Source organism: Neomonachus schauinslandi, chromosome 12, assembly GCF_002201575.2.
Source record: "Neomonachus schauinslandi chromosome 12, ASM220157v2, whole genome shotgun sequence".
NCBI lineage: Eukaryota > Metazoa > Chordata > Mammalia > Carnivora > Phocidae > Neomonachus > Neomonachus schauinslandi.
This window is the reverse complement of record NC_058414.1, coordinates 102,848,837-102,861,976: the sequence shown is the minus strand read 5'-3', so window position 1 is coordinate 102,861,976 and position 13,140 is coordinate 102,848,837.

Sequence of the window (13,140 nt, the reverse complement as noted above, 5' to 3'; positions counted from 1 at the left end):
TCCTGTGTTGGTGGTGGAGTGTTTCTGCTAGTTTCATTGCTTTTAAATTGTTAAAAGCATTGAAATGACTGGTAGCTCAGATGCTTTAAACCAGTTCCTCTCAGGGCCCGGGAGAGCCCTTGCGGTCCAAAAAATGGAATAGAGGCAAATTAAATGATAATATTACACCTGCTCCGATCTGTAATTTAGACTCTCGTAACGAAAAGACAATGAATGGCTTTGCCTTTCTGCTGTGTGGGAAGGTTTCATCACAGCTGTTCGGGTTACACATAAAAAGCCGTAAGCCCCCCACCATCACCACCAGCAGAGCGCTTCCTCCGTCCCCCCTTCCACAGGGCTGCTGTGGGTGGACACAGAATGCATTTTCCAAGCCGGCAGCCCCCGTTCTCCTCGGCAAGTTGGAAGGGCTCCCGGCTCCCTTTAAGAGGCTCTCTCCACGGTTCAGGGTGATGATGCTTTATGCCCACTGGGGTCTGGCCTGCACGGCAAGCTCCCCCTGTCACGTCTGTGTCCTTGCAGAGTGCACAGGCCAACGTGACTTCCCATAAATAAGCTGGTCCAGAAGCTTCGCTGTCACCCCACTGGCCCACGTTTGCTCACATTGTTCCGCCTGGCTGCAGGGAGGCTGGGAAGTGAGGTCTTCCACAGGGTGTCCTGGGTGCAGCCCAGGTGTTCTGGAAGGCTCTAAAAGGAAGAGAAGCTTCTGGGGGCAAAGAGTGGCATCTGCCACAGCGACTGAGGCACTGGTCCCGTGTGAGGGGACACCTGCGCCTCGTGGTCACTCCCCAGCCCTGAGCTTTCCCTGGACCACGGGGCCGGAGTCAGGAAGTGTGACAGAGAGCTCTTCCCTCTCAGTCTGGGGTGCGAGGGAGAGGTCCCCACGACAGGCTGTCCCCGGGCGCCCTGGCCACCCCACCTGCGCCTCAGGCACCGGGACTTCCCCCCACCTGGCTTTCCACACACCTACCTGCACATTCCCGAGGACGTGGAAGGAGTGAAGGGCCAGGATGAACGCCTGGCTGCCCAGCTTGGGGCAAGGCTGGTCAGTCTCAGGGGCTGCCCGACCACAGACTAGGGGCTTAAACAACACAAACGCACGGTCTCTCAGCCGGGACTCACCACGGGCCCAGATGCAGGTGTGGCCACGTCCGGCTCCCTGCCGGCGCCAAGGAAGGATGTGTTCTCGGCCTCTCCCCTCCGAGTCTGGTGGTCCCTGGGCAGAACTGCCGTCCATCCACAGCATCCCCTGCCCCCACCTGCACCTGTCAGCGTCCGCACCCCCCTTTTCATGAGGACACCAGTCCCACTGGATTAGGGCCACCCTGCTCCTATGTGACCTCGTCTTAACCTCACTAGTCACATCTGCAGTGGCCCCGTTTCCAAATAGGGTCACCTTCAGAGGTGCTGGGGGTTACGACTTCAATGTATCCTTCTGGGGGGACACAATTCAGTCCATAAGAAAGGTTCTTTCCAAGTTGAGGGGAGGTGGGAAGAGGCGAGCAGGAGGAGAATCCACGGGGGGTTAACTGTGCTGCAAGGCTTTATCCCTTCAGAGTGGGGACAATGTGTGACGTCTTATCCTTCTTCTTATTTTTCATCTGTGTCAGTGAGGCCAAGAGTAGAAGAGACACAAACCCACAACGACGGAACAGAAGAGGATATGGCCATGGAGGTGGGTACCCGAGAGCCAGTGGGGGAGTGCAGACACTCAGACCAGCGCTCAGCCTGGGCGGGGCCGGGTGGGGGGTGCCTGGAGGAGAGACAACCCTGTGCTGGTTCGGGGGGGGGGGGTCAGGTACCATGGAGGCAAATGAGTGATGGGTACATGTGGAAGGTAAGTTCGGGCAGAAAGGCAGCCATCAACATCAGGAAGAGTAAAAAGATGCCCAAGAAAATAAACATCTTCCCACGTAAGGGGGTAGCTACGAACAGTATTTACAAACCATACTGTTGTAAGCTCTCAATGTTAGTTTAAGAAACATGATGATTGAAGGAAGGGGCAGAGAACCAGTGTGGGGGAGTCAAACCATCGATCTCCGGAGGAACCAACCAGGCAGCTCTTCGAGGTATTTATGTACACGAGAAAGGCTCTAGAAACAAGAGCTGGGAGAGGTGAATGGCTGCCCCACCCCGGTGCAGGGATACCAAGTGCTGGGGAGTGGGGGCAGGGCTGCTATTCTGTATCATAAATCGGCCGCACCGTGTCACTTTTAAAACCTAAAGGAGAGCTGGGGCGCCTGGGTGGCTCAGTTGGTTGGGCGACTGCCTTTGGCTCCGGCCATGATCCTGGAGTCCCGGGATCGAGTCCCGCATCGGGCTCCCTGCTCGGTGGGGAGTCTTCTTCTCCCTCCGACCCTCCTCCCTCTCATGCTCTCTGTCTCTCATTCTCTCTCTTGCAAAATAAATAAAAAATCTTAAAAAAAAAAAAAACGTAAAGGAGAGCTAACATCCTTGAACGCTTTGGCATCTGTAAAAAGATGTGTGGGTCAGACCGCCGTGCCGCGGAGGGTAGCTCAGCGCGCGAGCCCTGAGGACGCGGACGCGGAGGGCCGGAGCAGGTTCCCCCCTCGCGGGAGCACCGTCGGGCCTGATGCGCTGCTGGCGGCCGGGGGTGGGGACCTGTGCCTCCAGATGCCAGCAGTGCGCCCCAGGTGGGACAGTCAGGTGCTGCGGCCCAAGGCGCCCACGCCCGACACCCGGGCTGGATGCCCGGCTCAGCCGGCGGCGTGATCCCGGTGGGGACTGTGTGGAGACCGCACGTGGGGAGGGAGACAGGGTCGTTGGCCTGGCGGGGCTGGAAGGGGTCATGTTCGGGCTGGGGAGATGCCCTGAAAACACACCCCGAGATCGTCTTTCCCCTCTTCTGCGTCTCAGCTCTGGTCTTGATTCGGCCACACGCCTTGGGGGCTCTGGGCCTGGAGGGGCTGCCCACACAGCCGTGCCTCTGGCCTGGAACCCACTCTGGACCTTTCATGACAAACGTCTGGAGCACCGGTCTCTCTGGTACCCAGCGAAGCCTGCAGCAAGGGACACAGGGGACAGCAGGGCCTGCCTGAGGTGATGGGGCTTGCAGAGACCTCGGGCTGCCCTCTGTGGCCTGGGGGGCCTGGGGGCCGCCTTCGGGGACCCTTGTTCCTTCTGTCAGAGAGGCCTTTCTGTTCTCAGCAGCTTCTATGCCCCCCAAACAGCTCAGAGCCACCCTTCCGAGTGGGGCTGGGCCGGGCTCCATCAGGCTCTCCAGCCCACGGGTCTGTCCTTATCCATGAAGGACAAAGCTGTGAAGTGACACACCAGCCTCTTGCCTGGAGGGGCCGAGCAGTGTCCTCATGCCCCTCAGGCGCTGACGGACGCCCCACCCCCACCCCGGCGGGTTTGCATGTGGAAAGAATTCCCAGGCTTTTCTCTGTGATTTTCCCCTTACTAATAGGACTTCCAGCAGTTTGCCCCCATGAATGAGGGGAAAAAAAGTGTGTTTTTCTTCATTAATGTGCCTGCTACCAAAGCAACTCATTTGAAAATTCATTTTGGCTGCAGCCGCAGTGTCTGTTACCATTCTGCCTGGGCCCCGGGGGCAGTGGTGCTTACTTGCCGGCTTCCGAGGGTCCTGCTCCAGCATCTTCGCTCCCTTCCCAGGTTTGGACAGCGGGCTGGGGCAGCTGGGAGTGAACGCAGCCCCGTTTCCCCACCAGGTCAGACAGACGGGTTTGGCCGCCAGAGCCCCGAAGGCAGGTGTGTGCACCTGGCCGCCCCTTCCTCTCGTGCCTGAGCCCTGCAGTGCCCACTGCGTGGAGCCCTCTGGGTCAAGCCCTCAGTGCGGGGCGTAGCAAGGACCCGTTTTCACCTGGAACACTGCAGGGTGAGGGCTGTCTTCGCAGGGGTCCCTGGAAATCCGCTGCAAGAGACGCAGTTTATGAAATGGGTGTGAGCGGCGGCTTGAACAAAAGGGGGGGTCTGGGTGTCCTGCCTCATGAATTTGACCTTCTACCTTTCCCAAACCGATTATTTTCAGCAATCGGGAGAACAAGCCCCGAGTCCCAGTTCCCCATAACCTCACTGAATAAACTGCCTAAAACTCTGTCGGGTTTGTCTGCTTAAGAAAGAGAATAGATTGGGTGCCTGGGTGGCTCAGATGGTTAAGCGACTGCCTTCGGCTCAGGTCATGATCCCAGGGTCCTGAATCGAGTCCCGCATCGGGCTCCCTGCTCCGCAGGAAGCCTGCTTCTCCCTCTGCCTCTCTCTCTCTCTCTGACTCTCATGAATAAATAAATAAAACATTTAAAATATATATAAAAAAAAAAAAAAGAAAGAGAATAGATTATCTACAACAAAATTCCCACTGGCGTTCGCCTCGGGAGAAACACTTCCCGCCCCAGCGGGTGTCTGAGGAGGGCGCGGGCTGCGGAGGACGCAGGTGCCGCGGCGGCCACCAGGGGGCGCGGGCGCCACTTGCAGAACGTGACAAAGCGCCCGGGAAGGCCGACCCGCACACAAAGGGCCTCAGTCCATCCCGGCTGCAGCGGGGACCGGTGCCCCGCACCGCCGGGGAGCCTGTGTCCGTGGCAGGAGTGGGCCCGGGTCACAGCGGCTCGTTCCAGAAGGGCGGGCGACGGCAGAGACGCAGAGCCCGCGGACCCCAGCGGCCCAGTCCTCAAGCGCAGCCGCGGGGTCGGGTTCCAGGAAAGCCTCCGAGCGCAGGGCACACTGGCCGCAAGCCCACAACTGGGGGAAACGTCTGGACCGTGGGAATGGGTTAGAACCAGGGTGGGGTGCTTCCCTGGGGAGGGGGTCCCCATGGCAGTGAGAAGTGGTTTCCAGAAGGGGGACGTGGGATTGCCGGGGTGGGCCCCGAATTGTCCCAGATGGAGCAGGAAAGGCTCCCGTGGGGTGGATCTTTCTGGAACGCTGGGTCTGAGGAGTCTTTGGTCAAGCAGGCCACCCCCCTCCCCCGCCGCCCGGTGAGGCCCAGGCTTCGGCTTGGCAGCGACGCGTGAGTGAGGCCGGCGCCCCGCGCTCCAGTCTCTCTGACTTGGATGTCTGAGGACATTTTTGGAAAGGGGAGAGGAGATGCTACGGGCGTTTGGCGGGGAGTCCTGCTTCCTCATCTTGCGATGGGAACAATCCGTACCTCATCAGTTAGTAGGGTTAGCGAGACAGTCCGGACCAAGTGCTAGAACCTCACAGGAAGCCTCAGGGAAGGGCCGCCGGGCTGCTCCCCAGCACCTCGGGGCCACAGGGACAGCTGTAGGAGCGCCTGGGCGGCCCTGGGCTCGATACTGGCCCCCTGCACAGCTGCCCGGGGCCTGCCGGCTGAGGCTGTCATCACCGGTGCCTTCGGCAAGTGTATCTGTGGGCTCTAGAGTGCCGGGCGCTCCGCGGGGCCCCGGCTCCCAGTCCCACACCTTCCACTTCCTCCAGGACTTTTCCACTCTCTCGGGGATTGCTCATTACACAGCGGAGCATGCGGTGGAGCTCACACGGCCCAGCGCGTTGGCAATGAGGTCCTGTCCTTCAGAGCCCTGGGGAGAAAGGGCACCGGGAGGCCGATTAGGCGCCCCGTGCTGGTCGATTCCAGGCTCTTGGCCCAGATCGCATTTTTCTTTAGTCTGTTTCCACCATTTTGCCTTCAACAGAAAGCTTTCTCCAAGAGAAACATCCGATTGCTTGCTTCCTCTGCTCATGTGTTCATTGATTCAGCAAACATTCACTGATTTCTATGCTACAGATTGTATTCATATGGCCGAAGGGTCCATCGTGGTGATTCTTTAAAAACTAAGCACAGTCTCCTCCAAAGGACAACGGAAATGTTCACCTCCAGAGACAGGCAGTTTCACACAACTTTCAGATAATCTATTCTGGGTTATCTTTATTGTACTTGGCCTTTGTAAAAAGGATGCAGGAACCCAGAGAAAGCCCTGTGTAACTAGATACCCTTTATTGCTCCAACCCAGATACTGCAGAGTGAAGGGGCCCATTGCTAACAGGCGTGAACTGCACAGAAAAGACAAAGACCTGACTTTCCTGATACACAAATAGACCCTAGAGGTAAGAAAATAGCAACAATTAGAAAACAAAACCACCTTGCAGGAACTGATTGGAAAACTCACAGGAGAAGTACAAATAGTTGATAAATGCAGTAAAAGCCACCAGTCTTACTAGAGATCAGAGAGATGCCGGGTAAAAATGAGAAACCACTTCCACCTGTAGATTGGCAAACACGTGAGACTCTCAGCTGCGAGAATATGAGGAGGCACAGCAGAACCAAAGGGAACTTCACAGTACCTATCAAAAGGTTAGATATGTATACGCCAAACTTCCAGAAGTTTCAGTTTTAGTTCTGGCAGTAGACATACTCAGGCAAGGTCACAAGGACAAATGGACAAGTGTGTCTGCCTGACCGTGGGTCGTGATGGTGAAAAGTTGGAGATGACCTCATGTTCTCCAGGCGGCAAAACCCAAGTAGCTGAAAATCTGTTCTTCTTCTGTCTTTTTTTTAAAGATATTATTTATTTATTTATTTATTTACTTACTTACTTACTTATTTACTTATTTATTTTAGAGAGAGTGTGCAGAGCTCCAGGTCAAGTCTTCTCCAGAAAATATTTGCAAATTATATATCTGATAAGGGGGTAATACTCAGAATATATAATGAACTTCTACAGTTCAACAACAAAAATTAACCCAATTAAAGAATGGGCAAAGGAATCAAGTACACATTTCTCCAAAGATGGTATATAAACGGGTAAGAAGCATATGAGAGATGTTTAACATCACTAAAATCAGAGAAATGCAAATCAAAACCACAGTGAGATATCTTCACATCTACTTAGGATGGCTTCCATCAAAAAAAAAAAAAACCCAGAAAATAATAAGTATTGGCAAGGATATGAGAAGTTGGAACCCTTGTGCAGTGTTGGTAGGATGGTAACATGGTACAGCTGTGATGGAAAACAGTGTGAAGGTGTCTCAAAAAAATAAAAAATAGTGATGATGGTGATGATCCAGCAATCCCACCTCTGGGTATACACCCAAAAGAAATGAAAGCGTGGTCTCAATGAAATATTTACGTATCACGCCCACAGCAGCATTATTCTCAATAGCCAAGACTTGGAAGCAACCCAAATGTCCATTGATGGATGAATGGATACACAAAACGTGGTCTGTACAAACAATAAAATGCCATTCCTCCTTAAAAAGGAAGGAAATCCTGACACCTGCTATGACCTGGATGAACCTTGAGGACATTACGCTGAGTGAAACAAGCCAGTCACAAAAGGACAAGTACTGTGTGATCTCCCTTATATGAGGACCCTAGAGGAATCAGATTTAAGAGACAAAGTAGGATGGTGGGTGCCAGGGTCTGGGGGAGGGGGATGAGAGTTAGTGTTTAATTGGGACAGAGTTACAGTTGGGAAGATGGAAAAGTTCTGGAAATGGACAGTGGTAATGACTGTGCATTTTTCTATCACATTACTATATGTATTATTCTTACTATTTGTGGGTATCAGAAAAGATCTGGAAATATACACACCGCATCGTATTTACTCCTGAAAGTAAAAGTTGGAGAGAATTCTAAATTCTACTTATTCATTTCTATACTATTTGACACTTCCAGAGGGAAATGAAATTACTAGTACAGTTTTTTAAACCAGAAAAATAAGTTTTAATATTTACATAGTTTAGATGGGTAGTTAGGGAGAGAGATGATAAGCTGGTTAGCTAACTAGTTAAATGCTTGCTTATGAATGCTGAAACTCAGTCCACTTCTCTATCTTAAGAACGATTATTATTTTTACTTCTCCAGGTAAAATTTGTCATTTTTACTTTTGTGCATTTATGCTTCAGGATTGTAATCCTGGAAATCAGAAGTAAGGTCCTGTAAAGTAGGCTATAAATTTCTCTTGGTGGACTCCTCTGTAGAGTGCCATAGTAGCAACCCAAAGCAGAGTAGAGCAAATAAAAGGAGTAAAGACATCATGATGATGGTGACAATGACGATGGTGATGGTGATGATGGTAGTGATGGTGGTGATGATGATGGTGATGATGATGATGGTGATGGTGATGATGGTGATGGTGGTGGTGATGATGGTGATGATGATGGTGATGATGGTAGTGATGGTGGTGGTGATGATGGTGATGGTGATGATGGTGATGATGGTGATGATGATGATGATGGTGATGGTGATGATGATGGTGATGGTGGTGGTGATGATGGTGGTGGTGGTGATGATGGTGATGATGATAATGTGATGATGGTGATGATGATGATGGTGATGATGACGAAGGTGATGATGGTGATGATGGTGATGATGGTGGTGATGATGGTGATGATGATGATGATGATGGTGTGATGATGATGGTGATGATAGTGATGATGATGGTGGTGGTGATGATGATGATAATGATGATGGTGATGATGATGGTGGTGATGGTGATGATGGTAGTGATGGTGGTGATGATGATGGTGGTAATGATGATGATGGTGATAATGATGATGGTGATGATGATGGTGGTGATGGTGATGATGCTTAACATTTATTGAGCTCATATGCTTGCTAGGCTATCACAACCCCATGAGATAGGTACTGTTATTGTGCCCATTTTACAGATAAGGAGAATGGGACACCAAAAAGTCATCAGCCAAGCACATGTAGCTAGGAAGGGGTGAAGCCCTGGACTTGAGCCTGGTTTGGGAACCAATGTCCTCGGTCTGCATTTCCTCATCTTCACTACAGGAGAGACCAGAAGTCACCTGGGCATAGCAGAGCAGAGCTGATGGGATAGGGATACCTTCAGGAAGAGGGAGCAGACCTCATGGGTCTGTACCAAGGGATGGGCTCAGGCTCATAGCACCAGGAAGCTCCAGGAGGGTGGTGGGAAGGGCATGATCCTCCCTATAATCACAGGTTTCTGCCCTCAGTGAGGTCAGAGCTTCAGCTCTGGGGTGGGGGACATGGCTGGGGAGAAGGGCAGGGCTCTGCTCCAGGAGGGCATGGGCTGCTTACAGGGAGGACCGGTGATGTGAATTGGATCACACAGTGTTCACGATGGGAGCACAAACATAGCCCACACCCCACCTTTTTTTTACAACAAGGTGCCCCAGGGCAGGGAAAGGAGAGCAACAGGGAGTCCCAGGGACAGTGCAGCCCATGCATGTTTGGTCACATTGGCAGTTGGGGGTCACCAGGAGCCGTGCCCAGTCCAGAGGTCAGCACTGGGGCTCACCAGTGGGAGGAACAGCTTGGGCACCTGGAGCTGCTTGGGCTGGACAGAGGAGCTGGGAGTGGCCAGAGGGGAGGACATGAGGCTGCCATGGCCACGGGCTTGGACACAGCGTGTTCGGTGTCCTCCTGGGCGTTCAGCTCCTCACCCGTGAAGTGGAGACGGGGAAGAGGCATGATTGTTAAGGCCTTTCCCAGCTCTAATGTGTTGCATTCCCAGTAATAGAAGAGAATTCCAGCCAGGTACTTATTTCCACAGCCCAGCATCTTTGGGCTCCCTGGGGAGGGGAAGAAGCAGCTGTAGGACAGAGGGCCTGGCTGCCAACCCTGGGTTGAGCCTGGGGTGAGGTCCCCCAGGGGAGGGTGCCTGTGCCTGGGCTCTCACAATTTTGTTTGTTTTCTGGAGTCAGTTGCCTTGGGGGACAGCTGCAGAGAGAAGACTGACTGATCTCAGCAGGAGAATTTGACACAGGGAGTAGAAATTCTACCTGGTTAGTGCTAACTTTAATCTGAGCCAGTTATGTTTACACAGACGAGCAAACTTCCTTGTTGACTAAGAGAGCCTTTCAGGGTTTGGCTTCCAGGCCCTGGCTCTTAGTTTCCCACTTGATTTGCAGTTTCTCTATCCATTTCTCCCTTGCACCGCCTGGAAAATGAAGTGGTTCCACCTAAGAGGGTTTTCCAAATGACAGAAATCTGGAAAAATGAATTCTACAGTAAATATTCACTGTCATTTCCAACTATCTATAACACAGTATGAATATCCTACCTCAGGATGGCATGGGGAGTTTGGGTTAGATTTCAATGTTCTTGTACTAGGGAAAAAAGGAGTTTGGGCAAAGCTCTAGAAACTCCCAAAAGTCTGGATGAAGTGGGTGAGTCAGCAGATGAGCAGGTGTTCTGTGCTTCTGGAAAAGTAAACATTGTCATAGGAAACAAAAAGCCGACAGAGATGTCGTGTCTGCCGGATCTGGAGGCCAGACTCTAGGCCAAGGTGTCACGGGACCAGAGTCCCTCAGAAGGCACGAGGTTGGGGCGGTCTGCAGCCTGGGGCGTTCCTTGGCACTGTAGCCCCTGGCCTCATGCCGGGGCCTCCCCTGTGTCTTCCCATCCTCTTCTCTTTGCTGCCCTGCATCCACGTTTCCCCTCTTGACAAGGACACCAGCCCTGCTGGATCAGGGCCACCTAGTGATGGCGTCTTCCCCTGGTTCAAGGACTGTAATGACCCTCTTTCCAAACAAGGTCACATCCTGAGGTGTTGGGGTTGGGCTTCCACTTATCCTGGGGTGGGGAGCACAGGTTTGCCCATAACGCACAGGGTAAAGACCAGGCAGTTCCCCGGAGAAACGGTTCCATGCAGGACTGGGAAAGGAAGCTCTCCCCGACTTGCCTTTGCTCTGACCTTGAGGGGAGCCAGGGTGCTCAGACAGCAGACAAGTCGTTTTGTTCTTGATGGTTTTAAATGACCAACTGTACAATGGCAAATTTCTGTATGTGGATCTTAGGAAACACAACAATTTCATTTATGAGAAACCTTCCAATGGGGCTTTTCTGTGTGCCCAGATTTCTTAAAGGACTCGTTGCTAATCCTATAATGTGAAATAAAGTGCAGACTCTCCCTCCTTTCGGATGTGAAACTTTGAAATGATCTTTCCATGACTTGTTGGCATGTTGGCCTTTTTCCAGATGGCTTGGCCAGCTAGTGGGGGTCCGAGGGAGACGTGGATATTGAGGTGTGGTGGGGCGGGAGAAGGCAAGTCCCAGAGCTGGCCGGGCAGGCCGCTCCTGTGGAGGCCTACGGATTCCAGCAGCGTGTGTGAGCGCAGGCTCACACCCCTCCCCAGGGCTGGCCGCAGGAACGAGGACTCGGGAGGCGGCTCGTGAGGGGCACAGCTGCCCTCCTCAGCCCGTGATCCGGCTCCGAGCTCAGCCTGCACCTGCCCTGCCCTCCTTGGGTCTTTGTAACTGAGGTGATTGACAGGAAGCTAGGGGACAGGGTGAAGCTGTGGGCCCCGAGCGGGAGAGAACGAGGATGGGTACGAAGGCGGGCGGAAGGCCAACGAGGCACAAGGTGAAGGACGGCCACAGACCTCCCGGGTGCAAAGCACACAGCACTGTGCCTGGAACAGGCGGGTGCTAAGGGTGTCGTGTGGGGTGGCGGCCGCGGGCTCTCATGACATTCAGAGCCAGCGGCCGGTGTCACCCCGGGTAGGATCCCGACAGCCCCGCCGGCCTCGGCTGGTGGGGGCTGGAGGCAGGAGGTGTGGATGGCCCAGTGCAGCCCAGCCCCACACCTGGGAAAACTCGTCCACGGCGCCATGGCCCTCGCTGACAGTGTGCACAGGGCGACAGGACGACCCAGGGCAGTCAGAACCTCGTTGGGGGCGGCGGTAAGAACAGCCAACCGTGTCTCACTGGTGAAAAGCCTGCACGAAAATGTGACCGCTTCACGTCGAAGCTCCACCAATGAGAGGTCCTAACCACCCGATTTAGGTTCTCGTTCGCCGACTGGAGCTCACGGGGGAAGGGCCGCAGCTGTGCTGGTGGACGGTTGGGGAGCAGCGCCCAGGAGCAGTGCCGTGGCGGCTGACAGACGCCAGAGCCAACGGATCCACCTATTCAACACTCTTCCGACAAGTGTTCACAGGTGACAGCCAGACCCGAGGCGCTGGGCAGGGCGGCTCACAGCAGGGGAGGACGAGGGCAGCAGTCACGGCTCAGGTGGTCATGCGGACAGGGCCCTGCGGCCTGGGGAGCTTCGGGGAGATGAATGTGAGGGATGCTGGCTGGGGTCTGAGCGGCACAACTGTGACGGGGAAGTAACTTCAGTGGACCGAGCTGCGTGTCTTCCTCGTCTTCTGAACCTGAGAACGTGCATCCCTAGGAACAACAAAACTGTAGAGCACGAGTCAAACAGGTGCCAAAACACCAAAATCCAGCATCCAAGGAACGGAAAGAGTAATGAAACCCACGTGTCGTGAGGGGCCATGGTTTTGTCTTCAAAATCACGTCTGGGCTGGCCATGCCCCCGTGCTCCCCAGCCCACCTGACCCCAGCACTCGGCGGCTTCTATAAATGCCTGGGTGAGAAACTCCTCGGGTGTCAATCTTACGAAGAAAATCCACAGAGCACTGACCAAGTTCGGGTGTCAGGATTGGATAGATTTCATCCATCTGTCTCTGCCTATTTTGGCTGCATTCAGGGATCAATAAGAAAACCCTCCTGCGTTGGGGCGCCTGGGTGGCTCAGTTGTTGAGCGTCTGCCTTTGGCTCAGGTCATGATCCCAGGGTCCTGGGATTGAGCCTCACGTCAGGCTCCCTGCTCAGCGGAGAGCCTGCTTCTCCCTCTCCCTCTGCCTGCCGCCCTGCCTACTTATGATCTCTCTCTCGGTCAAATAAATGAATAAAATCTTAAAAAAAAAAATAAATCCCTCGTGTGGCTAATTTATTGCTTATCATCAGCCCACCTCCTGTTCAAAAGCAGGCCTGATGGGAGATTAGTGGCGAGTGGGCCAGAACCTTATTGCATAGTATGTACTGAAGCAGAATTTTAATATCTTTATTAATCTTTCACAATATAATGCTTTTCAGAGATCCCAACTTTGCCAGCTACATTATTACAGAGAAAGCGGAAATTCAGAGAGTTGTTAGCAAAAGGTCTGTTTTAACACATGAAATAGAAAGGTTTATTTATTTTTAAAAATTATTTTATCTTAGAGAGCGGGGGAGAGAGAATCTCAAGCAGGCTCCACGCTCAATGCAGAGCCCGACGTGGGGCTTGATCCCACGACCCTGAGACCCTGACCCGAGCTGCCCAGGCGTCCCAGGCAAGGCAGGTCTAGATTCCCGTTGGCTCCCTTCCCTCACTGTTGTACCAACGTGAAGGGATTGCCTGTAGCAAGGGTGGGACGGCGCCAGGG